The sequence below is a fragment of the Corvus kubaryi genome, unplaced genomic scaffold (genome assembly GCF_017639235.1).
Source record: "Corvus kubaryi isolate FWS band 111438036 unplaced genomic scaffold, C.kubaryi_AGA036_p1.0 37328, whole genome shotgun sequence".
NCBI lineage: Eukaryota > Metazoa > Chordata > Aves > Passeriformes > Corvidae > Corvus > Corvus kubaryi.
In genome coordinates this window covers 1,278,796-1,306,353 of record NW_024581106.1, presented here as the reverse complement: position 1 = coordinate 1,306,353, position 27,558 = coordinate 1,278,796, and the positions used below count along the sequence as shown (strand labels likewise).

At 37.9% G+C, this 27,558-nt stretch overlaps 2 long non-coding RNA genes across 2 annotated transcripts in view; one reads left to right on the top strand and one right to left on the bottom strand.

The window, feature by feature from the left end:
* Window positions 1-27,558, top strand: part of LOC121665440 — a 180,242-nt gene that overhangs the window by 40,215 nt on the left and 112,469 nt on the right. The window lies entirely within an intron of this gene.
* Window positions 7,804-27,558, bottom strand: part of LOC121665441 — a 78,474-nt gene continuing 58,719 nt past the window's right edge. The window contains exon 3 of the long non-coding RNA XR_006016358.1: window positions 7,804-7,966. This is a non-coding gene — a long non-coding RNA (uncharacterized LOC121665441). The remainder of the gene's footprint in view (window positions 7,967-27,558) is intronic.

The window sequence follows — 27,558 nt, the reverse complement described above, 5'->3', positions numbered from 1 at the left end:
GAAACATTCAGCTGGAGGGAGAATTCAGGGCAGGTGTCGGCCAGCATGCGCTGCCCTGGCAGGAGCTCTAAGCATCTTGGGTAGAGCTCATTTAATGTTTTGATTTGCTGAATTTGCATTTCAGATTTCCATTCCTAATAGACAATATAGTCAGTCTTTGTTAATGAGGACTCTGATTACATGTGCCATTATAATTGGGAATTAGCAGGCCAGCCTTGTTTTGGAGATTAAACCCAAAGTAAATTGGATTAAAGACAATGCTGCTGAAATCCCTTTCTTTTTTGTTTTCTCAAGCCAAAGGTGAGGAAGACTCCATTTGTTTTGTACATATGGCTCTTACCTTGATTAGCAGGTCTTGTGGTTTGTTTATGCTTTTTGAACATAGCATTTAGCAGTGGTTCCAATATTAAAAGTAAGTATGAAATTACTATGTTTACTTAAAAGATCCAGACAAACTGCCTAGCTTTATTGCTGTGCGCCAATGAATGGAACACCAGGAGAGAATTAAAAGGGTTCTGAAACTTTATTTCTTCTTATAAAGTGAATGTCTCTAAATGTTCAGCTGCCAAGGGTATATCCTTGTGCTTACCACTGACTTTAACTCTTTGTGCATGAGTTTATCCCATCTTCATTTACACCAGTTTGACTCCACTGACTTCAGATGAGTTACTCCACTCTTAAAATGACTAGATTAATATATTATATAGTTCCATAGGTAGATATTTTGAGATTTTTTCAGTAAATTCAGAATCAGGAAAGCAGGGTGAATTATTTCTTTCTATTTGATCTCAGTTATTAGCAGAGAACAAGACAAGTTCTGTCATTGACTAGGTATTAAGTATGATACCTTTTTAGTAGCTGCAGACATATCCAGTCGTAGCTCATCTTTCATGAATATTATTCTTTGGTTATTCATTTAAGTAAAATATAGTTCAAATGCCTCCAAAATTCCAAAATAATTTAGTTGCATAAGCTAGTTATACTCCATTTTTCATTAATAAATTTGCAGAGCAAACTTTTATTTGCAACTGAATACTGACAATAGGTTTGCCCTGAAATTCCAGGAAAAACAGTCCAGCAATTAGAGGACAGCTTATTCCCTGTCATTACATTTTGCATCTGACTAGAAGAAGTAGATCTTCATGTATAGGTCATCAAAGTCAGAAAGAAGAAAAAACTACCACCACAGCAAATCTAATGAGTCAGCAATGTTCTTGCTCTTTCAGGAAACTAAGGAGTGTCAGCCCAATGTTTTTGGGGTTTCATACTTGGTGAATTCATAAATCTCTTAAAATGTCTTTCTGTCCCTTACTTCCTTTGGACAAGCTCCTAATCAGAGTTAGGTGTTGCCCTGGTAACTCAACAAATCTTCAGACATGCATGCATTAAGTATTGAAGTTAAGTTGTATTAGTCCCTGAGGAATCTTTGAGCATCCTCCTTGCCTTTCTTCTGCTTCTTAGAAATCAGACTGTAAGACAAGCATGCAAAAACAAAATATAAAGAACTAGCTGCTTCTTCTTTTATTTTTTTTTTAATTTACTTTTGGGTTTACAGAAGATTGGGGCACATGAGTTATTCAAGAAAACCAGATTTGCTGGAGTCTGAGTATAGAAGGCATTTCCAGGCTGTGGCATGTGAATTGTCCAGAATACATCTTTTGGCAGCCTGAGCTCCAGAGCAGAATAAAATATTGAAGTTTAAATGTCTTCTGTCTTTTCTATCTGTGAATAGTTTAGATCAGGAAATATTATTTATCCCAGGAAATGATGTGGTGAATCACAGTGAATGCAAATAATCACCTTCTGTGTGTGTCACACACTCTGAACATCCTCGTTCAACATTTACTGCACCTTTTACATCAAATAAGTATCCTTCTCACAACCCTGTCTGATTTTTGAGTATTATCGATTTTACAGAAATACATTTGTCCATCACTTCTCTTTATCCGAAGGAGAGAAAGGGAAAGTGAAACTGCACAAGGAAATTTGCCCAAGGAAATACCAGTGATAACAGTGACCCTGTGCTGGTTACACTCAGTGCAGGTACCACAGTATTACTACCCCTGCATTGCTAGTGTTAGTCTGCCACAGCATGTTTCAAATACTAAGTCCTATTCTTTCAGTGCTACCATAAAAATAGACTTAGCCATGAAACTGATGACAGGTAAAAGACTGGACAAATTAATGTCATTTATCTTTGGCCATATATATCATATGCACAAAAATGTGTTTGAATATGACTGTGTGTGCACCTTTTCATGTGTAGAGACAAAACAAGCAATGGAAGAGCAGAGATTTTTAAGGAAAGATTTAAAAACTTAGCCTTAGATACATGTAATATTCATAACACTATGCTTGGCATTTACAAGACTTGACTCCTTAGACTTAGAAATGTTGACATTGTGGCAAAAGGAGCATATAAAATAGTCCACCTTGAAAAAAAGTGATTATATAGGACAACCCTCTGGAAAACACAGGAATTGTGACAGGACAAAAAGAGCCTCACATGTGGTAGAAAGCCAGGACTGCAACAAAACCTACTGAAAAGCTAAGTACATATTAATTATTATTGCAAAGCAACTTTAAAAAGGCTTGTGTAATTAACCTCAAACTTTTTCTCACCTGATTTTTTTCCTCTGGGCAGAGGCTTTGTCAGGAAGTTCAGCAAATGGTAGATGATTCAGCAATATTTTCACAGTGGAAGAGCCTTTGAACGTTAACTGTAAAAGACCTGATCTTGGAAGATTGTTATTGTTTATGATCCTCTATTGTCCAATGTTTATAAGGGCCTTTTTAGCTAAACATAGGGATACAGAGATTCTATCCCAAATAATTTGCGAGTTAAGGTAGCACTGTTGCTGAAAGCATGACTCTCATCATTCTGCTGAGAAAAGCACCTGCATGATTATCCTTATAGGTCCTTATAGGTATGTAATCACTTGCTAGCCTTTATAAAGGATACAACTTTCAATGGAGATCTCAATATTTAATTAGAGGTAGAGGATGAACATAAGGGGTTTTGCTACTGAAGTTACTGAGACATTCTCTGCTATTAGCTGAGCCATTTTTCTTTCAGATCTTCTCCTTTCTGTTCATTGTTTTCTTACCTTTTGGGCGAGATGTGCTTGAATGTGACAAGAACATGAGTGTGATATGATCTGGTAGTGGGCTCCAAGGTCTAGAACCAAAGAGAAAAAAGACATAAGTAAAAACAAGCTAAGGGAGACCAGACAAATGAACAAGAGAGACTAGGAGAAAATGGCAAGAAGGTTGAGATGAAGGATATCCCTGAATGGCTGATATTGGTGTGTGCAGGGAGCACTTTTCCTTTGTGATGTTACTGCCTGCGCTGGTTTTGGATGGGATAGAGTTAATCCTGATATACAATGTGAAGGCAGGGGAGCAGGGAAAGAAACTGGGAAAGGCTGTTAGACCTCACAGTTCCCCTGGGTTCTATATTGACACCAGAGACATCCAGGGGTGACTGTGAGCCAGTTCCTTTTTAAAAGTCGGAAATGTCAATACTGTTAAGACAATGCCCCACAGTGATCTGGTTCCTGCTTGAAGAGTGAGAGAGCTGCACTCAGAATTTCTTCCTCTCAGGGTATTGCATTGACCCATGAAATCTGATTAGGAGGACTTACCTCCAGGTGGCCTTGATGGTAGAAACTGGATGTAGTTTCTGGTAATACTCAAGACACTTGAAAGTCCAAAAAATGGGAACATATGCCTGTCTGCCTACCTCATAATACTAAACTAATAAGAAGGATCTTAGAATTCATATTTAGAAGAATAAAGCATTTCCTTTCTGGACAGTCTGTTTTGCAGTGTATATTGTTGTACAATTTAAAGAAGATACACTTATTTTTAATGTGTTTAATAACTGCAATTTATTTCACCAAGTGCAAGCTTGGTCACGGTTACCAAGCTCTTCCTGAGCAAAGTCCCGGAAGGAATTTGATATTCTGGAATTAGTGGGACTGGTTCAGTCCTGACATGGGCAGTTAAGTACACCACTGGTATTAGTGGTGCTGCTCACACCCTCTCAGGGTTGAAGACAGGCCAACAAAAGCATGAATATTACCAGGTAAGATCTCATTTTTTTTCAGAGTACCCGAGGGTGTAGATAATTTGGAGAGAAGAGGAACAAAAGAATTAAAGAGGAGGTTATCAGTACAGAAAATTGAACCTCAGTCAGATTCAATCAACCAAGCAATAGGTTTCCTCACCTCCTTTGATATAGATTGGCTAGCCCAATGCATGGGCCTCTTGAGGTTTCACCATTTAAATTGGTAACTTAGTCTAGCAGGTAATGCACATGCAATGACTAAGGTTTTCAAAAGGGAATTTGGATTTTCAGTGCCATCACCCCAGACAAGCTCTGTCTGACTTCCACCTTGTTCCTTGACGTTGTTAGTCCCACTAAGGTGCCACTTTGCTGAAAAGTTGACTCAATTGGTTTGACAGGTTCTTCACTTCTATGGTGGTAGAATGGCACAGTTGTATATGGTTCTGGGAGACAGGAGCAATAGGAGATATTTGTTGATAAGTGGATAATTGTTTGTATACTCTTTCACACAGGGAAAACATATGTTTCTGATCTCAGGATATTGTCTTGTATTTGTACAGAGTCCCAACCTCTCTGTTTTCCCCAGACCAATCTGTCTAAATATAACTATCACTGTAAAGACACTTAATTAGGTGTTCTTAGGGGTTTTTGTAAGCTAAGCCAAGTCTCCTTAAATTACAATGTTAGACCAACATACTTGTTGCCATGCTTCATACATATATATACACTTGACGGTTTTGCCCTATATCTTTCTTTAGCAAGACCCATCATAGTTCATCAGTTTACACTTGTGGTTATTATTCTGTTCTGTAACATTGGATTTCTTTCCTTTCACCACCTTAAATTATACATATCTCTGTCTGTGGTAGTTATTCGTACAGAACAAATTATTTATCCAAATACACATCACATATATGACTATATATTTGCATTGATATTCATACACCTCAAAGAAAAATCTTGGTATTTATGTTTACACTCAGAATATTGAAATACACATTTTAATGTCTCAATATTCTCTTTTATCATAGTGTCATTCTCCTCAACAATAAAATAAAAGATTTCACAGCAAACACCTGCAGGCAGGGACTGACAAGCAGCAGCACCAAAGGGCTTTCCAGAGCCACCTCCTGTTACTATGAACCATTCATGGGATCAGAGGCTGAGTGCTAGTGACACTTACCTTAGGTCTCCATTGTTGTCCACTCCACTTGGTGCAGGAGAGCCCAGAAGTTCCAGGTTGAAGCTCAAGGGACATGTAACAACTGAGGTTCTGGGTCAGGACCTAAATCTTCCCAGAGTCAGCAGATTTTGTATGTTATCTATCCACATGACTCAGCTTGCTAGTTCCTTTGCAAAGGTAATTCACGCATGATCCTGATGATTCTTTGTTTGGGACCTGCTGGAAAAGAAAAGAAAATAAGGAAAAGCTTGAAAAAGAGCAGCATAATAAGAACTGTACCTTTTGAACCTCACTTTCTGTTAAGTCTCTCATGGAAAGCTCATATACATTTCTGCACTAGGCACACAACACACTGCACTGTATTCAAAGCTGTTGTCAGGTTTTCTGTTTAAGTGTTTTAATCAAAGAACATTGAGTTGGCACTGGAATCAAAGGGATGAATGCTTTTTTTTCACATGAAAATAAAAGAATATCTTTAACCAAGGGGAAAAGTTGCAGAATATATGTGCGATTGTGTGTGTTTGTATATGTGTGTGTATGTGTGTGTGTAGGGGGTAGCAGAGGGTATGACATAGCATATGAAGTCAATAGTGTAGTTGTTATTATTTATACATGAGTAAAGATTACAAATGCAGGCAATAGCTCAGATCTCTCACCCCCTGGATCTGTGAAACCTGTCACTCAGTCTCCTGCGGTGTGTCTTCCTGTCTCCGAGCCATTGGACCACCTGCTGCCATGACTCTCATCTATTGCATAGCCCGAAGGCCTCGATGATAACAGCATTGATTCCAATGTACATCTAATTACTTCTCATAATCTATTCATTTCACAATAGTGTAGTGAAACATCTGTCACATCATAAACTCTTTAGTATCCTTATCAAACCACCAAAACATACTCCGCTGCCAATTGGCAGTTACCTTGCTTTCTCTTCTTATTAATATGATGCAAACATATCTATGTTTTTTTGGTTGCTTTAGATGAATTTCCCTGATGACCAGTGAAAAAGAATTGGGCAAACTGCAATTGTAACATCTACTCACAACTTAGTGAGGTACCATTATTGATGTTGTAGAAATATCAGCAAAAACGGCTTTGTTTCTTCCAGAGATAAAGGCTCTAAATAGGGTCTTTAACATTTATAGCACAGTAATAGATGGCTCCCTTCCTTGGCTCAGTGTGACTGACTCATTTACTAAAATAAGCATCTCAGGGATTATTACATTTGAGCAGTATATTGCATGGAAAGGCCTTTTACCTTTATAGTTTTTACTTTACCTGTGGGTAAATAATGCCCACTCTTCCTCTTTCTTCATGTAAGAAATCAAGAGCAAGGAGACCCATTAGCACATATTTTTATTATCAAACTATAGAGACTCTATCTATCCCAACAGGATCATGAATATACAGTCGCATCTAATAAAGAGGGCTGATTAGTCCACTGGAAGGAACCTCTGATATTCAGGCAATATCACAGAAAATAACCTCTGAATAGTGAGGTGTTGGTTTACCATTACATACTGAATTATGATGAACAACAAATCCCAGGTGAAAGGAGTGATGCATTAGCTGCTTATTCCCTTTTATGGTCAGTGTTAGCACAAACTGGTGTATGTTCTTGTTTTAAATCTGCAGTGGAAATTAATTTAGTTTTGATTTGATAGCTGTAGAAAGTGGAGTCCTTTGTGCATCTGCAGAAGGGATATAGCACAAGAAGCTGTTCAGGAACTTCCTCACGACATGTTTCAGACCAGCTTTTGAAGGACTTACTTTTCCATGGCCTTTCAGTAGCTGGTGAGGAAGCTAATTTGGATTCTCTGACAAGGCTATAGTATGTTGCCAGTCACTGTAGCTTCTTTTATTATCTGAACATCTGGCAGTAAGGAACTGGACTGCCATCGCCAATTCAGGCCACATTTTGTTAGTTCCTGACCTTGCTGGGATTCACAAGGGTGACCTAAAAGTAAAGGAGTCCATATCTCATTAGGAACCCCCAGGACAGCCAGTTCTCTTTTATCCATTTGTCAATATATAATGCAATCCAATATATAATGTAGCCTGAATATTTATCTGCCTCTATTTTCACCACTTGCACATTTTCTGGTTTGGAGTAGATATAACTTGTACACACTTATTTAAAGTTCATGTTTTCACATCCGAAGTCACTATTCTTGCGCAATAGGAAGCATACAGAGATTTTAGTGCTCGACATACCTTGCAATAGGCATATGTCCGATGCATAAATCACTTAAAAGTGAATGTTTGACCTGTTCGGTCCTTGATGCTGCCTTACAGGAGGAATTTTGCGTTAGAGACCATCCCCCTTCGTTAGCGGTAAAGAAAGAAACATCTAAAGAAAAAGCTTTCAGAAAAGTTCAGCCTCCATAGAAGAGGTCAATGCCAGATCGGGACTGATCTCCTGATACTCCATTCCAAGTACCAAAACTACTTTTATCATGGCTATTGAAGAATTCAGTTTGCACCTTTTTCTACCTCACTCACATGAAGTTACAGTCCATAGTTTGTAGAGAAATGGAGAAGCCTTACCTGGCCAGAGAAGAGGGTGGTGTATTTACTCAGCAGTGTAGAGTACAGCCACTGAGACTAACGACCTCTTTGGATTAGCTTGCCCCAGGTCTCTGCTATGTGGGTGACATTTGCTGATCATGCTTCTCTTGCTGTGGTTTCACCATGGGCCAAAATTGCTGCATGGACTGAGCAGAGAACATGAGCCTGGAAAAAGACTGTTGCCACTTTCACAGTTATGCTATATCTGTGTAAGGAAACTTCCTTAGCTTCTCTGGTACACAGGCATTTATATGCCAGGTGGGCAATAATATAATATAAAAGAAGTTAAACTGAAAAGAAAACAAAGATACATAATGTTTTCCCATAAACTTAGAATATTCATGAACCCTTGGCAAGACAATACTTGTTAGACCAAGAGAATAAAGAATTAAGAATAAAGTAAGATTGAACTACAGTTTTGAGATTTAAAAGAATAATTTGCAGAAGATAGAGGTAATTTACTTTTAATTTTTGAGATTTTCTTCATAAACTTTATAGCTAAGGTTGACGTTTTTTTCTTTTGAAATGTAAATTGAATTCTCATGCTGCCACATGAAGATAGGACATTAGGATTTTTTAAGTTTCAAGAAAATAGCAGTCAAATCACTTGTAAAATACACAACGTCAGATTTATTGCAAATATTTTCCCATTACATCATCTAAGTTAGAGATTGCAGTTACCAGTCAATGACTAGTGCCAGAGTAGACATATGATCATTAAAAAGAGCTGGAAATTTGAAGCAGGGAGTCTGCAAATAAATTATTTCTCAAAATTTTTTTAAAAGTGAAATGTACAGGGAGCTAAGATTAGCATCTATGAGAGTATGGAAAGAAGCTATAATCAGTGCTACATTTGAGAACTGTCCCAAAACAAAGTGGATGAAAGATACCTTGGGTTGATACCTGTATTGAAAGTGGAATTTGGGGAAAAACAAAACAAAACAAAACAAAATACCGCCCATAACATGACAAAAGGAATATTTAATTTCCCAGTTTTAGATGGGAAAAAACCAATTCAAGATTAATCTAGATTAAACTTCAAAATTTTCTTCAGCATAAACAAACAGAGGTATTTTAGGATGTACAATGGCACTGGAGAGGATATAAATATTTGCTTGTTTTTTTTGAAATTGAAAGTCAATTTTTAAGTAAAATGAAAAATTTCAAACCAAAAAGATCAAATATTTGTTTTCAAAGTATCAAAATAGCATTTTTAAACATTATCAAAATGTAATCCTTTTTTCTCTTCTGAAACCATAAACTTGACCCAGATTTTTTAATACTTCAAGCTCTCCCCAAAGGGAATTTTTCAACAAATTCACTGTCCATCAAAAGTAAGTAGATAAATAAACAAATAGAAATGGTTCAGTGTTATTTCAATGTAAAACTTTGAATTAGGGAGACTTAGAGACCACATAACAGAAAAGCAAGTTGTTAAATATGTGTGCCGGTTTGGAGAAATTTGGAAATATATCCTCTGATAGAAGGCAGGTTACAACCACCTCCCCCCACCAGGTTAGGGGAAAAAAGAAATTTTCCTCGAAGGAAAGTGAAAGAGATAAAAACTATTTATTTAGAAACCACAAAGGAAAAGGATAATGATGCTAAATAATAAAACCTCTCGCATTGCTGAGAGAAACCTGGGAAAATTTCAGAGTCCTTCTGTAGATCTCTCTCTCTCTCCCTCCTTGGAGCTGGGTCGTCGTGGGCCCTCCTCCAGGGCCAAGGCCTCGGTGGAAAGTCCTCCTGATGTATTCTGATGTTGAAACCGTCCAGCAGAGAAAAAGGGAAAAAAACCTGAAGTCCCAGGAAAACAAAAGTTCAACTCTCCGTCTCTCTCCAGAGAAAAAAGGCTGAAAGCTGGCTGGAAAGCAAGCAATGCTTCCTCCGCTCTCTACCGCAGAAAGCAAAACGCAGAGAAGTCTGTGTATCTGTGTCCTTGAAAACAAACTGTAAACTGCTTTGAAAGTTTTGCTGGGTTTTTTTCCTCTCTCCCCTCTCAGGCTCAGTTTAAAGGCACAGAAAGCCACAAAATTAGTTTCGTGGCATAGAGCAGAGATAGGGGATACACATCATAAAGTCACCCCAAGACATTATGTCTTACAGCAGAGTAGCACCATGAGTTAACCTTGGATAAGGTTCAAATTCCCACCAAGCTGCTCACTCACTACCTCTCCCAAACAGGGCAAAGGGAGAAAACAGGATGAAAAAGCTTGTGGGTTGAGATAAATACAGTCAGAAGAGTTACCAATTATAATCATGAGCAAAACACATTTGGCTTTGGGAAAATTAATTTCTAGACATTTAAAATAGATCTGGGTAGTGAGGAACAAAGCCAAAAAGTAATACACCACCTCTCTTCCACTCCCTTTTTTCTCACACTCGGTTTTACTCCCTTGTTCCCAGCTCCTCCACCCCCCCCACTGAGTGGGAATGAGGGATGAAACCAGTCCATAACAGCTCCTCTCTTCTACTCCTTCCTCCATATGCTTTTCGCTTTCTCCTGCATGTGTCCTCTCTGTGGGTTACATTCCTTCAAGGTCTGCTCCAGCATGGGCTCCACAAGGGCTGCATTCCTTTGGGATAAACTTGATTCTCTATGTGAGCTCTTCCACAGGTCCCAGTTCCTTGAAGAAATATTCACCTGCTCCAGCATAGGGTTCTCCACTGCTCTAGGAGGGAAGTAGCTGTTCTGGTGTTTTTGACACAGGCTGCAGGGAAATATTTGCTGTGAAAGCTGGAGCACTTCATCCTCCTCCTACTCCTCTGACTGAGAAAAAAATCCAAGTGTTTGCACTGCTATTTCCCCCTTATTTCCCTCTTTCTCTGCCTGTGTGGAGTGTTTTCCACCTTTTAAAAAGATTTTCCCTGAGGTGCCCCACTGTGGCTGAGGGGTTCAGCTGTGCCCTGTGGTGGGTTGCCCTTGCCATCTACACCCAGTACAAATCAGATGCGGCTTCTGAATCCCAAATATTTTGTATTTTATGTTCTTTTCTTTTAGCTTGGAGCTCCAATGACTAGGATAATTTTTACATGGCCACAGACTTAATGAAGTAAGGACACATACTACAACTAAAAACCCTACTATTTCGTGCGGGTTGCATCATTTCTAAATCAGTGATGATGGACAGAAAAAGGGATAACTTCTGTAGTTTGTTTCAAATATTTCCATCAGAGACTAAGTAAATAGAGACATTATATACTGATTTAAAGCAGAAGAGCTCTGTTGAAGCCACCTGAGCTATGCTGATCTACCACAGCCAAGGAATTCAGGTGAACTCAGTGAACAAAAAATACCCGACTCTTCTCGTGCAGCCTCATGGGTATGATACCATGACACCATCAACAGTGCAGTTCATACATGTACAGCTCTAGCGGCTACAGAGAGAGGGGGAAAGGAGGCATGCAGGCAGCGAAAACAAGCATTTAACAGTTTTCTGTTGTTTTGGATGTGGCTACTCAGAACCAACTCTAGAAAGCTGGTGTTCCTCATGTTCCTATGTCTCATTCTTCAGAGACTGCTACTTAGAGCTCAGCATCTTCATAATGAGCACAATACCTCAGATGTAGAATTAATTCCTGAACCATTGCAATAGTGGGACCAGGGCATAGTATAAAGCACTTTTTTTGCTACTGCCAAGATGAGAGTGTGCAAGTTTTTCACATGTTGGTTGAGTAGCACTTCAAGGATCTACAAGGTAGGGACAGCTAAACCCCACTGAGTCCCTGGCACACAATTGAATTGGGATACTGAAGGTATCAATATCATAGTATGGAGGACACTGTCCACTGGAGAAGGACCAGGAGGAAACAGAAGGTGCTAAGTTTGACTAATCAAAAGACTATCTTTCTAGAGACATCTTTATTTATAGAGTTTATCTACAAAGAGAGGTGTTTAAAAAACTGAAAAATGCATGGGGTCTTTTTCGGTCTGTGTGAGACAACCTGAGACTTGCGTTTAGAAGATTATGTGTAACCTGAAAAAACTTGCAGCTAACTTCTAAAATTTGTAACTAACAATGTCATCAGGCAGGATAATTAATTACTGTTGCATATTCCTGCTTTTCAAAAAGTGCAGTCAAACTTTATATTAATTCCAGATAACTCTGAGTGCCCGGCTGGGTCGACCAAGATACACAGAAAATCCTTGAATAGCAACAAACCTTCCCAGAGATCAAATCACCTTTTATCAAACCACCCTCTGAAGTCGAATGTAGATTTTCCACCTTGACCTCTTTTCTAATAATTACAGTGGGTACCTAAGGCTGCTTAGATCAAACTTATCAGTAAGGCACATAAATTTACATAGGAAGAATCTGTCCACATGTGGATTTCATTCAAGCAGTCTGCTATGGTTCCTCTCATTCTTTTCTGTTGGGTTCTTTTGTCTGTTTGTTTCCTTTTATTTGACATGCTTTGGACTTGGTCCTCCTTTTAGTTGAAGTGGTTATTAGCCTGAAACACACAAACTAAAATGCAGTAGCTCATGAGTAGATTGCAGTCATGGTAGGACTTTAGTGTACATTTCCCTGGTGTTTAGGGCAATGGAATAAAATGTGGAGAAGACCTTCACAGTCACAGAAACATTGATATTGCTAATGTTTTCTTATGCAGTTGAATGCAAGAAGGGAAGAATCAGTCATCTGCTGGTATGGCATCAAAAATATTGTCCATGCAGTTTATTCTAAAATGTTAGAAAAAATATTTTTTCAAAATTTGTGACTTCCTCATCTTCTGACACAGTAAAAATGGTAACAATGGATAAAATAGTCTAATTTCACTGTCTACATGTATAGTCTTATATTGCTTCTTAGACAAGTTTTTATAGTCCCATCTAAAACAGCAGATGGCATGTTAATGTTGCCTTTAGGTATTTCGCTTCAGGTGTGTTTGACCTATATAGTCACAATTAGGTGCTCTGAAGCATCTCCTGGAAGAACCTTCATTCTATAATCCAAGCAGGAAACCCAGGCTTCTATCTTAGAACACTAAACAAGATCTGATGTGATGTCCTTAAGTCCTTCTTTTCTTAATACCGCATAGGTTCCATTTCTCTGGCAGAAGAAGCCTGTCTTTTGCAAATCTTTAGGTTTTTTCATCCCATATAAATCTGCAGAAGTAACAGTCCTGCATAACCCTATCATGTTCCAGCCAACATTTACTCTCATTGAGTATTAGAATTGTGAATGGATTGTTAATAAATTGCACATGCTGCACGGTATTGAAACAGTCTTAACACGTATAGGGTCTTATTCAACTGCAGTTGAAGACTACAATCTGAATACTCAAGCATATTTTATCCACGCAAGAAAATAGCCTCCAAAATTCAGCTAAGGCTCACCCACCCCTTGATATTCCTCCTGAATAGTCACCACTGCTCTCTCACAAGGTCACAAGGGCCAGTGCTCATCTCCTGCATAGGCTACACATATACAGGTTTTGCAAGTGTGTTTGAACTCTCATCGTCTATGTTCAGGCTTATACTTCAGGCTCAAGCCATTGGAACCAGCAGTCACATTGCCACTTTAGCATATTTCTGTGGTCAAGCTAATAGCATGGGTCCTTTACAAAGTGATGGGAGTGTTGCCTTATTGGGGACTAAGCTTTGAAGAAAATCTAGGACAAAACCAGTTTCATTCATTTCTTCCATTTCTATCTGCTTAGTTTCAATGGCAGCTGATATACTAAAATTAGATAAATAGATTAAAATTTTTTAAGGAAACATATTCAACACTTTACTTTGGCTTGTGCTGAAGTTTCATTTCGTTAGATATTTTGGAGAACACACACTGAAGTCAGATTTTCCCTGGGAATATCTTATTTTACATGATTTCCAGTACAGGTGTTAAACTGTAGTGGCAATGAAAAGAGAGAAAACAAACCTTTCATAGCACAAAGTCACACAACCTGATACTCTTAAATATCTCAGCTGGATGTTTCTGATAGCCCTCTTTAATGCCTTCACTCTTTGTTCTACTTTGACAAACAACAAATCTCCTTGATGGTTCTTCATTTTTCTGCTGTGTGAGAATCTAAGGGAAGTTGTGCTGTGGAGCAAGAGTGGGTTCAGGGATACAGTCCTCCCTGTTGCAGCTCAGTGCAGAAGAGATCACAGAGCCACAAAACTACAGAATCATTGAGGTCAGAAGGAACCTTTGGAGACCACCTGGTCCAACTCACCCCATCTCAAGGAAGGAAGGTTGCCCAGGAACACGTTTCTGTTTTTGACATCTTGAGAAATGGTGACTCCACAACCTCAGTGGACAATCTGATTGTCCCTTAAGGTTAAATGGAAACTTCTGTGTTTCATTTTGAGGCTATTGCCTCTTATCTTGTCAGTAGGCACCACTGAAAAGAGTCTGGCTCCGTCTTCTTTGCTTCCTCTCACCAGATCCTCCTGAAGCCATTTTCTTCCGCAAGCTGAACAGCCCAGAACTCTCTCAGCCTCTCCTAGTATGGAAATTGCTGTCCCTTAGTCACTGCACGGCCCACTGCTGGACTCACTCCAGTATGTCCATGCCTCCATTGTGCTGGGATGCCCAGAGCGAGACCCAGCACCCCAGATGTACATCACCACTGATGAGCAGAGAAGGAGCACCTCTTGGCAACACTCTTCCTGAAGCAGCCTGGGAGGCTGTTGCCCATCTTTCCTACAAGTGGATTTTGCTGGTTCATGGTCAACTTTGTGTCCACCAGAACACCAGCCTTTGCAGTCTTTCTCTGCAAAACTGCTGCCCAGCTGGCCGGTCCCCAGATTATACTGTTGCATAGTCATGCTATTCTTCCTGAAAACAGCCAGTGTCCAATACCTGCTCACTCTCTGCTTGCTGAGATGCACTTTTTCAACTGCTCCCTAAACTTTCAGACTTGTCTGTATTCATGGTCAACAAACAATGGCTCTGATGACTGGCAGGGTGTCCACGAGGACATATTTTTGCAGTACATTAATTTAGGTTGCAAAAATTTCATTTTTTTATGTACACCCGCAACTCTGAGTCTCACTTTATACAAACAAAGTTCTTGTATTAGCGCATGCTTTAGAAACTATGACATCTTTGAACAGATTTTTAGACTGAAATGGTATGACCTGCTGTTTTAAAAGGTGTTTTAGAGCTCTGAGTCAAAAAGGAAAATATCCCCTATTGTTTGAAAGCATCTTTCTCCTTTTCTGCAATAGGCTGATTTCACTGTACAATGCAAACTAGACTTGCAAAGGGTTAAGCAACTACACAGCCTAACAAATCTATTAGGGTTGGGTTTTGTTCTCTGAAAGGTAACCAAGATATAAATTCAACATGTGTACATGTATGCATGCTTCTGGCACAGCATTCATGTTTTGATAAGCGTATTTTGTATTAATTCAAGGTCATACATGCTTCACAGTGTTGGAAACGTACAGCACTTTGCAGGTTTCTCTCCCCCACACTCCCTTCTCTCGTTGTAACACACACACTCTGTAATACCACAGAGGGGAATTACTGGCTTGGTGCTAGCAATTCCTTTCAGAGAATTGCACTGTCTTGCGTGCCACAGCGGAAAATACATCAAGATAATTCCCTCATCACTGCCTACCCACCCACCCGCTCCCTGTAGTCTGAGATGAACTGTCTAGTCACATATTCTAATGCTGCTTCTGGTAAAATGTTTGATTATTTTTTCCCCCTCTCACAGAGAAAAGCTCTTCTGGAGCCTATATTTATTCTATTTCTTTTTTTGGTACATAGACATCAACCTGTGAAAGGTTCTTTGTATATTGTCATTACTGATACCATAAGAATTTCCAGAAGCAAAGAGTGTTTAAAGTGGATTTGTGTGTGAGGGATTTTGTAGAGGTCTTTTTTTCAGAAGTTTGTTGCTGCTTTCTACTTAGCTCAGCATCATAATGATTTAAGAGAAATGTACCCATATATATGGGTGTTCAGTGGGATGGGCACTAGGAAAAAATTAACCAACGAATGAAAATCTTTTGTTCTTAATGACAGAATGTAATGAAACCTAATCTCCTCCTGCATATTATCATCAGGCAAATTAGTTACACATATAATAAGGTTTTGCTGTATAAATTATAAATGAAATAAACAATTCTGTCACCATGGTGTGCAATGAATACACCACATGTTATATGTAAATATATTAGTCATTTGCCTTTTGTTTATGTGTCACAGGAATCCATTTCCTTCATTGTGTAGTTTCCATTCCCTACGGGTTCCTACTAAAGTCATCTCAACCCTTCCTGTACAAGCTTTTTAAAGCAGAATTACTTTCCTTTTTTTTTTCCCATTTTTCAGCCCAGTTTTAATAATGGCTGCTTTCGTGCCAGTTTCATTTAGTGCTTCAAACTGTAATTTTATCTGAGGGGGAGGAAGAAATAAGAAAAGCAGAAAGGGTCTACATGATATATCAGTACAATTCCAAAAATATATTGAAACCATTTTTTTTATTTTATTTTTTTTCCTCAAAAATTAAAATATGTCCCATAAAGCAACTATGCATATTTTTTTCTCTTACCAGACCTTTCATTCTTTAATGAGATAATCTGTTTTTTAAGGAATGCATCGTTCAGTCTTTCTTTTCAAGGGGTGACATTTTTATTTTCCAGGCATTAAACTATGTGCAAGAGTAATGTAAATTTGGGTGTTTTCACTGGGCATTGCACACCAGCCTGAGAGCCCTTTGAAGCCAACAGACACAGCTACTCTCTGTGACCGATGGCTTTAACATACACATTCCAATCAATAATACAGAGTTTTCTATTCAATCACATTCAGTTCACACTCATCAAGGATTATCTTTTGTGCTCCCATAGGCTTTTCCTGTCATCCACAGGGAGACAGAGTTGAATTTAATATACCTCGTTATATTTGGGATGGCTGTGGACCCTAATGGAGGAGGCAACTTACCACATAAGCAGACTAAACTTTCATGATCAAGACCAGCTAAAAAGGATATTTGTCACTGCTATCTTCATTTCTCACACAGTGTCAGACAACACTTTCTGCAGGGTGAATGATTGTACTTTGACAATGTTTACAAAGCCAATTATATCTTTATTTTGAGAGTTATTCCAAAGGCTATTAGAAGATTTTTTTTTCAACTTGTATTTTTATAAGGAGCAGAGGCAAGTAAGGATGCTGCTTTTTGCAGTTTACTTGCAGCTATATCTCTGGGGAGGATATTTTTCTTTTTATTTTTTTCTTCTTCTTTTTTTTTTTAACTGGAGCAGACAGTGGTTAGCAATGGAATACAAAAAAGCAATTCTACTGCCTCATAAGCCACAAAGTGGACTATGGAATTAACGTATGAGATGTTATTTCTAATTTATTTATCAGCTCTCTCTCTATAGTACAAGTACTCTTGAAAGCACTTACGTATTTGAAGTCTCATAGAGAGATACCAGATAATGGGAAATGGTTTGCTGTGAGAAGTGATCTACTTGAGTGCATAGAAGAAGCTTCTTTCTATCAAATATTTCACCGGTAATGTTTTACTGTTTCTCCTAGATGGCATGCCATAGAGTGTAATAAATTTCAGTTTGTTTATATTCTGTGTCTGTATTTGCACTTGGGTGATTATATTTGAAATCATGAAAGATCCTCGTTTTTAAAAAAAAAAACTTTAGCATAAGCTTCTCATTAATCTTGTCCTGTTTGTCTGTTATTAATAGGCCACTGTACAATGTATTCTGCTGCAAAACTCCACCAGGCATGACTAATTCAGATAATTAATTTGCTAGAACATTAACACCATCAAATGAGCCTGCTAAACCGGTAAATTTAAAGTAAATTAAACTTAATTTGCAGGTTATTGCAATTAAGTCTGCCTTGTCTTTCTGAGGGATTTCAACATCCTCAGTATTTAAGAGGCAATCATAATGCATGCAAGTGGGTGGGCTTTTTCACTAATTAACACGAGTCTAATCTGCTTTTCAGTTAGGGTGGATGTTTATAATGTGCTGGTGACAGTGTTGCAATTCAGTACAGCATAACAGGAGTGCATGGCATAATTATAGCTGAAAAGAAAAGCTCATGCAGGGCCTGTTTAGGGGTTAATGAGACATTGGCAGCTTCCAGCTGAGGAGATTGAGCCAGTTTAGTGCAGCTTCAAGAGGAAACCACCCATAGGGGTTTCCTTTGAAGTGTCAAAAGGTCCCCTTGTTCTGGGTGGCTTATGTTTCATTTGTCTGAGTGGCATATCAAAAATTGATGAGCTGCCAGCAGCAGTCCTCATGACATTAATTCACCAATTGTGTTTCTAATAGTTTCATCCTTAAATACATTTGGATGATGATAATACTACAAAAAAATCAAGGTTCTGAAAACAATGAGAAAGTCTGTGCAGTTCCAAGAAGTGTATACAGACTACACAAATGCATCAGCTGCAAATGTTAATGATGCAGATGACCTACACTGTTCGTTACGAGCAGGAAGAAGACAAAGATGTATTGTACATCTGTCCTCTGAACAGCATTAGAGCTGTGACGGGGATATGACATTTATTGTTATTTAGGTTCTTGAAAAGCATAAAATGGGTCACATTCATCCCTGAAGTAACTTCACTGGCTTCAGAGCAGCTATACCAACGATGGATTTGGTCTTTTATAGTAATAGTAAAGGAAAGGAAGTAAAAAAGGAGAGCTATAAAGAGCACTAGGCATCTCTAATGCAGATACTGTGTTATCAGTCCACTTAGGCTATGAAGGTCCCAGTCCAAGCACTGTGATCTTACATTGAGGTACTGGAGGTTCTCAAAACTTTTGTATAAAAATGAATGTTCATGGACAGAGTGTACTGCTTGTCAGAAGTGATGATAACAGTGATATCAAGGAATGTTAATTACTTTGACAAGTAAAAGTTGTTATTGTACAGGAGTTGGCTCGATGATCCTGATGTATCCCTTCCAAATCAGCATATTCTGATTCTACGATTCCATGATTTAAATACATTTGAAATCCTGAAACAAAGAGAAAGGGCTGCAAGTGTAAGACTTGCTACATTAGTTATAGAATTCACAATTTACAGGGGGTTTTTTTCTACAGGAATACAACCACAGTGTGCAAGAATTCCATGTTAGAGGAGGGTGCTCTGGTTTCTGCATGAGGTACAATTTTCAATATATGGTGTGAGCCAAGTACCATGCTACTTTCCTTTTTAAGCCTGGGAGATGCATGATGTAGAACCTCACTTTTCTCATGTGATAAACAGAAAAAATCCTACCCTGGTCTTATCACTTTTAAAAGTATTATTTGAACTGTTTGTAACTTTCTGAAAGTTTTGTATGGAGATTGATATACACAAGGAAGATTCAGTCCATCTCACTGGAGATTATTTGACCTGCATCCAGCCTAATTCCAAGCAGTATGAGGTAACCAAGTGGAAGCACAGGTGCCCTGTACTCCCATATACCTACTGGAAATGTCATTCAACCCACCAAAAAACCACCACAAACCATTGTCGGGAAATGCTCTTTCTCTGCCTTGTCTATAAAAAAGTTTAGGCTGACTGGGCATGTAATTTAGCTGCTTGCATTTAGTCAGGCAGAATAAAGGTCATCTGTATGGGGAGGGGACACGTGCACCATTCTTTAGAGAGGTTGGGTTATCTCTTTTTGGGATGTCTTCTGTATGTGAAAGACCACGACTCTTTAGTATTTCCTTATAAGACATGGATGTATAAGTGCTAAAGTGAGAGTGTATGGAAGGTTTTTGGCTACTGCAGGGAGGAAGAGCTCTTCCTTTCTATAATCTGAGATAAATCAAATGGCTGAACAAGCTGAGCAGTGCACAAGTAGTGCCTTCAGTCAGAGAAGACTGTATGATAATTTGGTACTGTACACAGTACTGTAAACATATATTATGTATAGGTCAGTAAGACTAAATCCCTGTTGAGATTTTTTGATTTGTTTCCCTGTCTGGTCTTTTGGCTGTGACTTGTGGCATCATCAGTAAATGGGGTTTACTGAGATAAAAATACTACTGCTGGTGACAAAAGTGACTTCTAAATGACTGAAATGTTCTCATCTGAGAAGCATTTTATCAACTCCGCACATGAAGTTCAAGAGCACCTGAGAGAATTTTGTGCTTAAGTTCTGTGACTGATGGACCAAAGGAGAAAGCAGGAAGTCCCTCAGTCAGGGGAGCGAATTGTCTTCTTTCAGAGAGTCTTTCTGTCTGTCTCTCCTGACCATCAAATTCAAGAGGACACAGGTACAGTTGAACCTGTTGTTATTCACCAGCATAGAAAGGAGTGCAAGTCCATCAAAGAGCATTGAAGAAGTCCTGTACAAACAATATTAAAATATATATATATATTCAAATGGCTTACAGTGCAAATGTTTCTGTCTTATGCTGAAGGAAAATAGCTAAAAAAAAATATGGATTATATTACGTAGACAGTATTGGCAGCAAAAACATAGTGTGGTATTCAGTTTAAATTTTACATTACCAGGTGTAATAATGGAAAGAAAGATTATTTGCCAAGTAGCTATATTACATAAAGAAGTATATCTTGTTACAACTGCATTCAGAAGAAAGGTTCATCTTTATTTATTTGTCCAGACATCAAGAGATTTTCAACCATTTGCAAACAAAGATCATGATAAATATGAATGTAAAACCAAAAAGAAGGCACACAAGCTAAATCAGTTGTTGAAGACAGAGGGACAATCCCATGGAGATCAACCAATAAAAACCATATAAAAAGTGTATGACCTCTTGTCCTTCCCTTATCGGAGATATGAAAAACTGGAACACCCCAGTTCTGTGGAATATAAGGCCTATAATGCCTGTGGTCTGCAGACCACTCAGGTCTGAAAAAGGGACTACCTTTAGAAACATCACACTATCTGCCATTTCTGCTGAGCTCAGTACACTTAGAAACACAAAATCCCCTCAGAATCTTAAAGGCTAAGCTAGTGACTTCACTGGGTGCACTTTTGATGCTGCTGGGACACTGACAGTGAAGATTAATGCAATAGCTGCCACGTAACTGACACTGGTGAAATCTTTATCCTCTTTTTCACAGTGTAACAATAGCATTTAAGGGGCTATTGGGTAACCCAAGTTTTAAATAGTGTATGGGGTATAACATAGCACGTTCATAGAAAAAAAGATGCATTAGGAAGATTAAAGTAGGCATTCCTCTTCCAGATGTCTACCTGCCTCTCCTCTGGGATCACAGCAACACAGTAGTGCCAGGTCTAGTGTTGATTTTCAGTCTGTTCTCTGTGGGAGCCTTCCAGCACTCCTGTTTTATAATTGAGGCAAAGGAGCAGAAACTCTGATGAGATGCTTTTTTACACAGATCTTTAGTATTAGTTGAAAACATGACAGGGCATTATTTTTTAGGTGGCTGAGTTTTTCAGGGAGTTTGGCTCTTGGAAAAGATCAGTGTACAAGAAATAACATTTTAAAATTATGGCTGAGGAAGAGAGAATACATGGTCTTGTTCCACTTGATGTGAATATCAGTGCATAAATTAACCAACGCAGTTGGCACTAGCTGGTTTCAAAACGCTTTCAGGGTATGGAGAAATTTTGATCAACTTTGACATGAACATACAGTTACTATGAAGCAATATATAAAAACAAAACGCTATTATTTTTTAAGTGTAATAAATGTGCTTGAAAGTAGCAGCATACATAAAACTTCAGTGTTGTTATATCACCTGGGCAATATCTTGGACCTTCAGAGATGATACTGTTGCACATGAAATCCTTTTCCTGTTGTCTTGTGATAACATATGATTGAAGCAGGATTATCTGGAGTTAAAGGTGTTTGATAGAAGCCTAAAGTGGCCCTAAAGGAGAGTTTGCATATGAGTATGCTTCCCTCTGATTTCCTCAGTTACTTTAGTCCGAATGAGGAAGGGAGTGACCCGGACAAAACTAGCCAGGAAGACAAATGAAATTGATAAACTGATGGGCAGTCAGAAGATGGGGACAATTGCCATGGGCAGATACTCAGTTTTTTTGTGTGGGTTGATTCCAAAGGCTCATTGGACACATTTATTGCAGAGGGTTGATAAATATTTGAATATATTCACTAAAAGGGAAAAGCAATTCATTAGAACAACTGTTTTTTCATGGTACCATGGTGAGCACAAAGTGCAACAAAGATCTAATTAAATGCTGGGGTGTATTGCTGTGAAACTGGGGAGTGTTTTGGTAAAGTAAAGGCCATAATAGAATATTGGTTGTAGCCAGGCAGGAAAAGAAATGATTACGTCTTTGAAAATGCCAGATGAACCTTCACAGAGTTTTGTGGTTATGTGCTGATTAGAGAAAACAGCTCTGCAAGGTAGGTCCGTGGTCACTACTCTCTTTCTCCTATAACTTGCTTTTTTAGGTGATATGGAAAGTGTAATATTGCATGATTTAATGGGCGGCTATCTTCACAAATGTGATGAAAGAAGATCCATCAAGATGCCCTATGTATTGTTTAAGAAAGTTATTTTTTAAACCTAAAAATCACTGCTTTTGCAGACTGAAATTAAATAAACCTTGAGGACTAAAGGTATACATAGGTATGCATAGATGACTTAGTTTATTTTCTTAACACAGAGAAATAACATCGGAAGTGAAAGAATGGAGGGTAACTATAAATATCTTGGTATCTTATGTGCCAGGAGGGGAAAGCATTAGGAAGAAGAGTAAAAGTACATTTCACTCCAGTAAAATCCAGTAGCTGGGCCAGAGTGCTTTGAAAATGCTTTTACTGCAAACATCATCTAGAGTTTGTGTGGATGGTGTTTATTACATTTTTAAAAATACACAGCTCCATGACTGCTGAGAAGCAAACTGCTGAGGCTAACAGCTACAAATGCAATTTATGAAACACATGGCATTGTAATTTGACCAAGCGAGTTCAATCCAGAATCAAAATTTGAAGATCACAGTTACTGTAAAAATTAAAGAACAACCCCATACAGCAAATAGAGATGTATTTATCCAATAAGTTAAGGAAATATGGGGAAACCAAAATGCATCAGTGGTTTCTTGCTCAGAGGGAATCGTTAAAGACCACTTAACATTGTTAAGGGAGAAAAGTGCTGTTTTCACAGCAAGAGTTATTACTGGTTTTTACTATGAAAATAGTTTTAGATTACTTATGTTTGTGTTTTCCTATAATGAGTTTCCAGCCATTGGGTCATGGTCCTCTGCCCAAGGAGGTGACGGTTTTTATCCTGCATCTGAAACAACACCACCACCCCCCCAAATATCATTCTGATTTTACAGAGACATGAATAATTAATTACTGTATTAATTTAAGGTTACTGAACTCTAAATGTGTGTTTGCTGTTGATTTTTTGTTTTATTATAGAGATATATTGATGCAGCTATATTAGTTGGAAGCTTGTGACATAAAAAATAATATCATATTCTATCATATCATATATATGAAATATATGTGGTTACTAGTTCATGATCCAAGCATTTAAAAGATATTAGCTCAGCCTAGAATTCAGACATCTTTTTTATACTTCACTTCTTTATGAAGTATACTTTCATAGATTCACCTAAATTTCATGAGTTTCCTGGAAAGTAGAAGTGAAAAAATTCCAAAAAGTAGTGTAAATATCAAAACCACATCTACTGAAAACTGTCTACTAGGCACAGGAGAGGAAATGTCAAAACTCAAGAAGAGGAAACTCATCTAGATCTTTGTCCATTTTTCAGATCCAAAAAATCAACACATATATGAAAATTCTAAAAATTACCTAATTAGGCTAAAAATCGTGTATAATCTTGAGGTTATGTGACTGAGGATTATGTACTAGTATCTACGTGTGACATGGCATTCTAAAGGCCACCATAGCATCCTAAAGTTGCTCTTTATGGTAATAATCTGGTACCAAACAGGCAATAGATTTTGACACACCAAGACTTAGGCCCTCTGAACCATCACTGCAGTTTCAAGTTTCAAAGTCTTCTAGAGAACAAAGTTTTCACTATGGAGCTCTTTGAAGCTCTGCAGTCTAACCCTCTTTCTCCCACCAGTTCTCAGACTAGTGTCAGTCAAAAGCCTTGTGCTGGTTCCCCATTTTATGCCTGGCAGGACCCACAGACTTTCTACATACCCCATCTAGAAAGTATTTAAAGATTTTTGCCTGCTAGGTCATATTTTATGGGAGATATAGGTGGAAATACAAGAAGCAAATGTTATTATGGACTAACCCAATTATTACAGTTGTTAGAGTACGAAATAAATGTAAGGCTGCCTTGTAAGTTAAACTTCTCTATGCTTAGCATATCTGTTTCTGTCTCCATCGGCAAACTCAGATCAGACTGTTTTATTGTTGCAAAAACATATAAGCTCAATCATCTCCAGTAGTTTAGGAATCAATATATGGACTCATTAAATGTGAAGGCGGGGTAACAAATGACAACATGAGCCAGGCAGGTAAGAGAGTTCCTGATTGCTTCAGCTGTTATCAAAGAATTGACTAGTAAAAAATGAGGAAGATTTCTTCCCTGCAGATCCAAATCAGCTCAGTGCATTTTTTATAACGAGTTATTCCTCATGTAGTTCATGCAATTTGAAAGAGATGAATTGTGTAACTTCTGCAACTGACGAAGCCTCAGTTGATAATACTGATAATACTAAGCACTATCAATGAAACCTTCTCCTGAGGTTATATAGCATTTTTATAGCATAATAATTTCAGAAATAATGCCCTGTTCTCACAGAAAGACTAGGTGATATGTACCAGATTGGTTTATTTTACCCTGATTTGATAGTAAAAACTTGATACAGTCATTATATTATTTGATGATTCTCACTCAACTTTTTCACCATTATTGTTATTTGTATTCCAGTCCTGCTTAGAGTTCATTGACAGAATAAAAGCCAGTTAGCACACAGGATTATAATGTGCACAGCCTCTTTTTCCTCTCCATCTGCTGCATTTGAAGGGTGCTCCCATACGTCAGTTTGAGCCAGTTAAAATAATGACAGTAATTTCAACTAGTGCCAAATTTCCTTCTAATACCAAGAGTTTATAAAGCATCTAGACCTAGACATGGATGTAGGCAGTTACAAGCTGTCTAAGTGCAAAACTGTGATTGCAATCCCCCTCCTGCCTTTGTAACCACTACTTAGACAGAAGTACCCTGTATGCACTGAGCTCTGTAGGTGCTCAACTTGTTATGTTATAACCTACCTCCCAACTAGGAACGTCTAGAAAAGGGACATTACCCCTGGGAAAGATGTGACAAATCCAGGAGGAGTGTTTCCTCCTTCCATGGGAGAGTGGTATCATGCTTTTAAAGAAACTCTCAAAACCTTCCCTCTTTGTGGCTGCTATTTATTATTCTGTCTGGTAATCAGAGAAATGATGGGGAGAGTGAAGAGCAGCAAGAACTGTAATCTCCACCGCTACACGTCTTCACCTGGCATGGGTCTGCTTCTGACTTTCACAGGTATGGAAGCCTTAAGTTCCCAATGGTTGTAATGTACAAAGACAGAGAGGTTGTCAGTTCATTCTCATTTATTCTGAGTACTGTCTCTTTTGGTTCTAAAGAACTAATTTTGTCACTGTAAGGGGAAGACTTTAGATGACCTAAGGCATATTCTAAAATTATAATTACTTTTACTCAAAGTACATAAACAAGGAAAAAACACCATGACAACAGAACATATGTTAGACACCAAAGCACCAGCATAATTTTTTATATAAATTTAACTATCTCAGAGTTACAAGTCTTTTATACAAAGTTATCAATATATCAGGGGAATGTCCAGATAATCTAACTGGTTGCTCAATTTCTTACACACCTTTCATAGCAAACACTTTTTTTACCTGTTTGTAGGTTTTTTATATTTATTAAGAGGGATTTCTTTTTTTTTTGAGAAAAGACATAAAATATTATTCTTCCGGAAAGAGAGAATTTTGAAGTAAGGAGTGATTACAGGATAGGTTTTTCTGTAAAAATCACATTCATGGAGCTTTTTCTTGCAGAAAACTGATAGAAACTGATAATGTTGAATAAGAATGTGCCCTCAGTTAATTCAAGCCCTCAGTTACAGGATTCATCTATTTGTAGGCTGAAGAGGGGAATTTTCTAGTGCTTGCATTGGCATTCTGTACAAAAAATTTGCTTAAAAAGGAATTGATATATTCTGGAAAACTTTGAAACTAGTTGAAAGCACTTTGTCTGGGTGTCATGTAGCTTTTGTTTTTTCTTCTATCATTTTTATCATTAGGGACATGACAATATTACTGTTGCATGAGAGTGTACTTGCTTCTTAAGAATTTATCTGTCTTTCACCCTAAATTAATTCATGGTATCATAGTAATTCCCACAGCAACCAGCTGTGATGTAACAAGTAGAAGATTTGAGTTTTAGAGGAAAGTAAGACTGAGAACAGCATATATGAATGCATAAATTTCTGAAAAAATTATTTCTGTTTACATATAGGGAAGGTGGTGTAAAGAGAGAGTCACTTGGGTTAACAACACAAATTCAGTGTCCTGTGTTACTTATTCCAGAAATTTTGCATTTCTTATTTGCATAATAACATACAAAATTTGTTGAGGGAATGAGTCACTTTAAATACTGAGGCAAATTGCATTACTACATTTGATAATGCTGGCTATGTAAGGTATAAGATGAACTATTTGTAAAAATTAAAACAGCCTTGTGCAAGTCATCAACCAATCCCTCAATAGAGTGTGTTTAGAAATATATGAGCATATATCATATAAGTATTCTGCAGCCTCATTAACCTTAACTTCTGTGTTTTGAATAGAAAATACCTGCACATTTTATGCAGATTTATGGAATATTAAAGAGGCCATCTACTGAAAATTGAAATGAAGCACTAAAATTAAAACCATGACCATTCCTTACTCCCTGTAATTGACAGGTTCCTCAAGTGGGGATGAGGCAAGCTGCAGGTATCATTCCTTCACTACAGACTACAAATGAACTCTAGGGTGACTGTATACCTTTGACACCTCACACTTCAACAGAATTTGTGTCTGAGGGTCTTTGCGTAAGGATGCTCATGTGCTGCATGGGCTTAGAACAAAATGCAACCAAAACAGTAAGTTTTTAGTTTGGTCCTACATTCTGTGAATTATTTCATGCTTTATTTGAGCTAGTTGTTATCCTGATCTTTTATAACATATGTGCCTATCCAGATACAGTTAGATTCAGGTACCCTTAAGGTGAATCCCAAGGCCTTCTTTAGTTGCAGTGAGAACTGTTAATATACATATATGGATATAGATAATGTTCACAGGTACAGAAGAGTATATAAACAGAAGAAAAATACCCTTCTTTGTGGGAACCTAATATGAAGTGTGTGCACAGGCTATAATATCTAAAAAATCTCTAGGATATTTTAATGATTATTGGCTTAGCAACTAATTAATTCTGTTGATATTAATTGCCTCTTTGAAATTATATGTGAATGTGAATTACATATGAATGTATCCCAGACCAGGTTTTAAAGGAAAAACCTTCCTGCAAAATGCAGTCTAATTATGCAGCCACATTAATACTAAGCACAATATTATAGACTTTAGTTTCAAACATATTTTCTCCATATAAGGACTTTCTAATGACATATGTGAGTCAGTTATCCTTTGCCATCCTCAAAAGCCAAGAGAGAGATATACAAAAAATAACAGCTCTCTTTTGCATGATCAGCTGTCAGTTTTCTTTCACATCTTTCACATTTGTTGCCACTACTTGACTTACCCAGTTTTTACATTTAAAGGAAAAGAGTGAAATATTT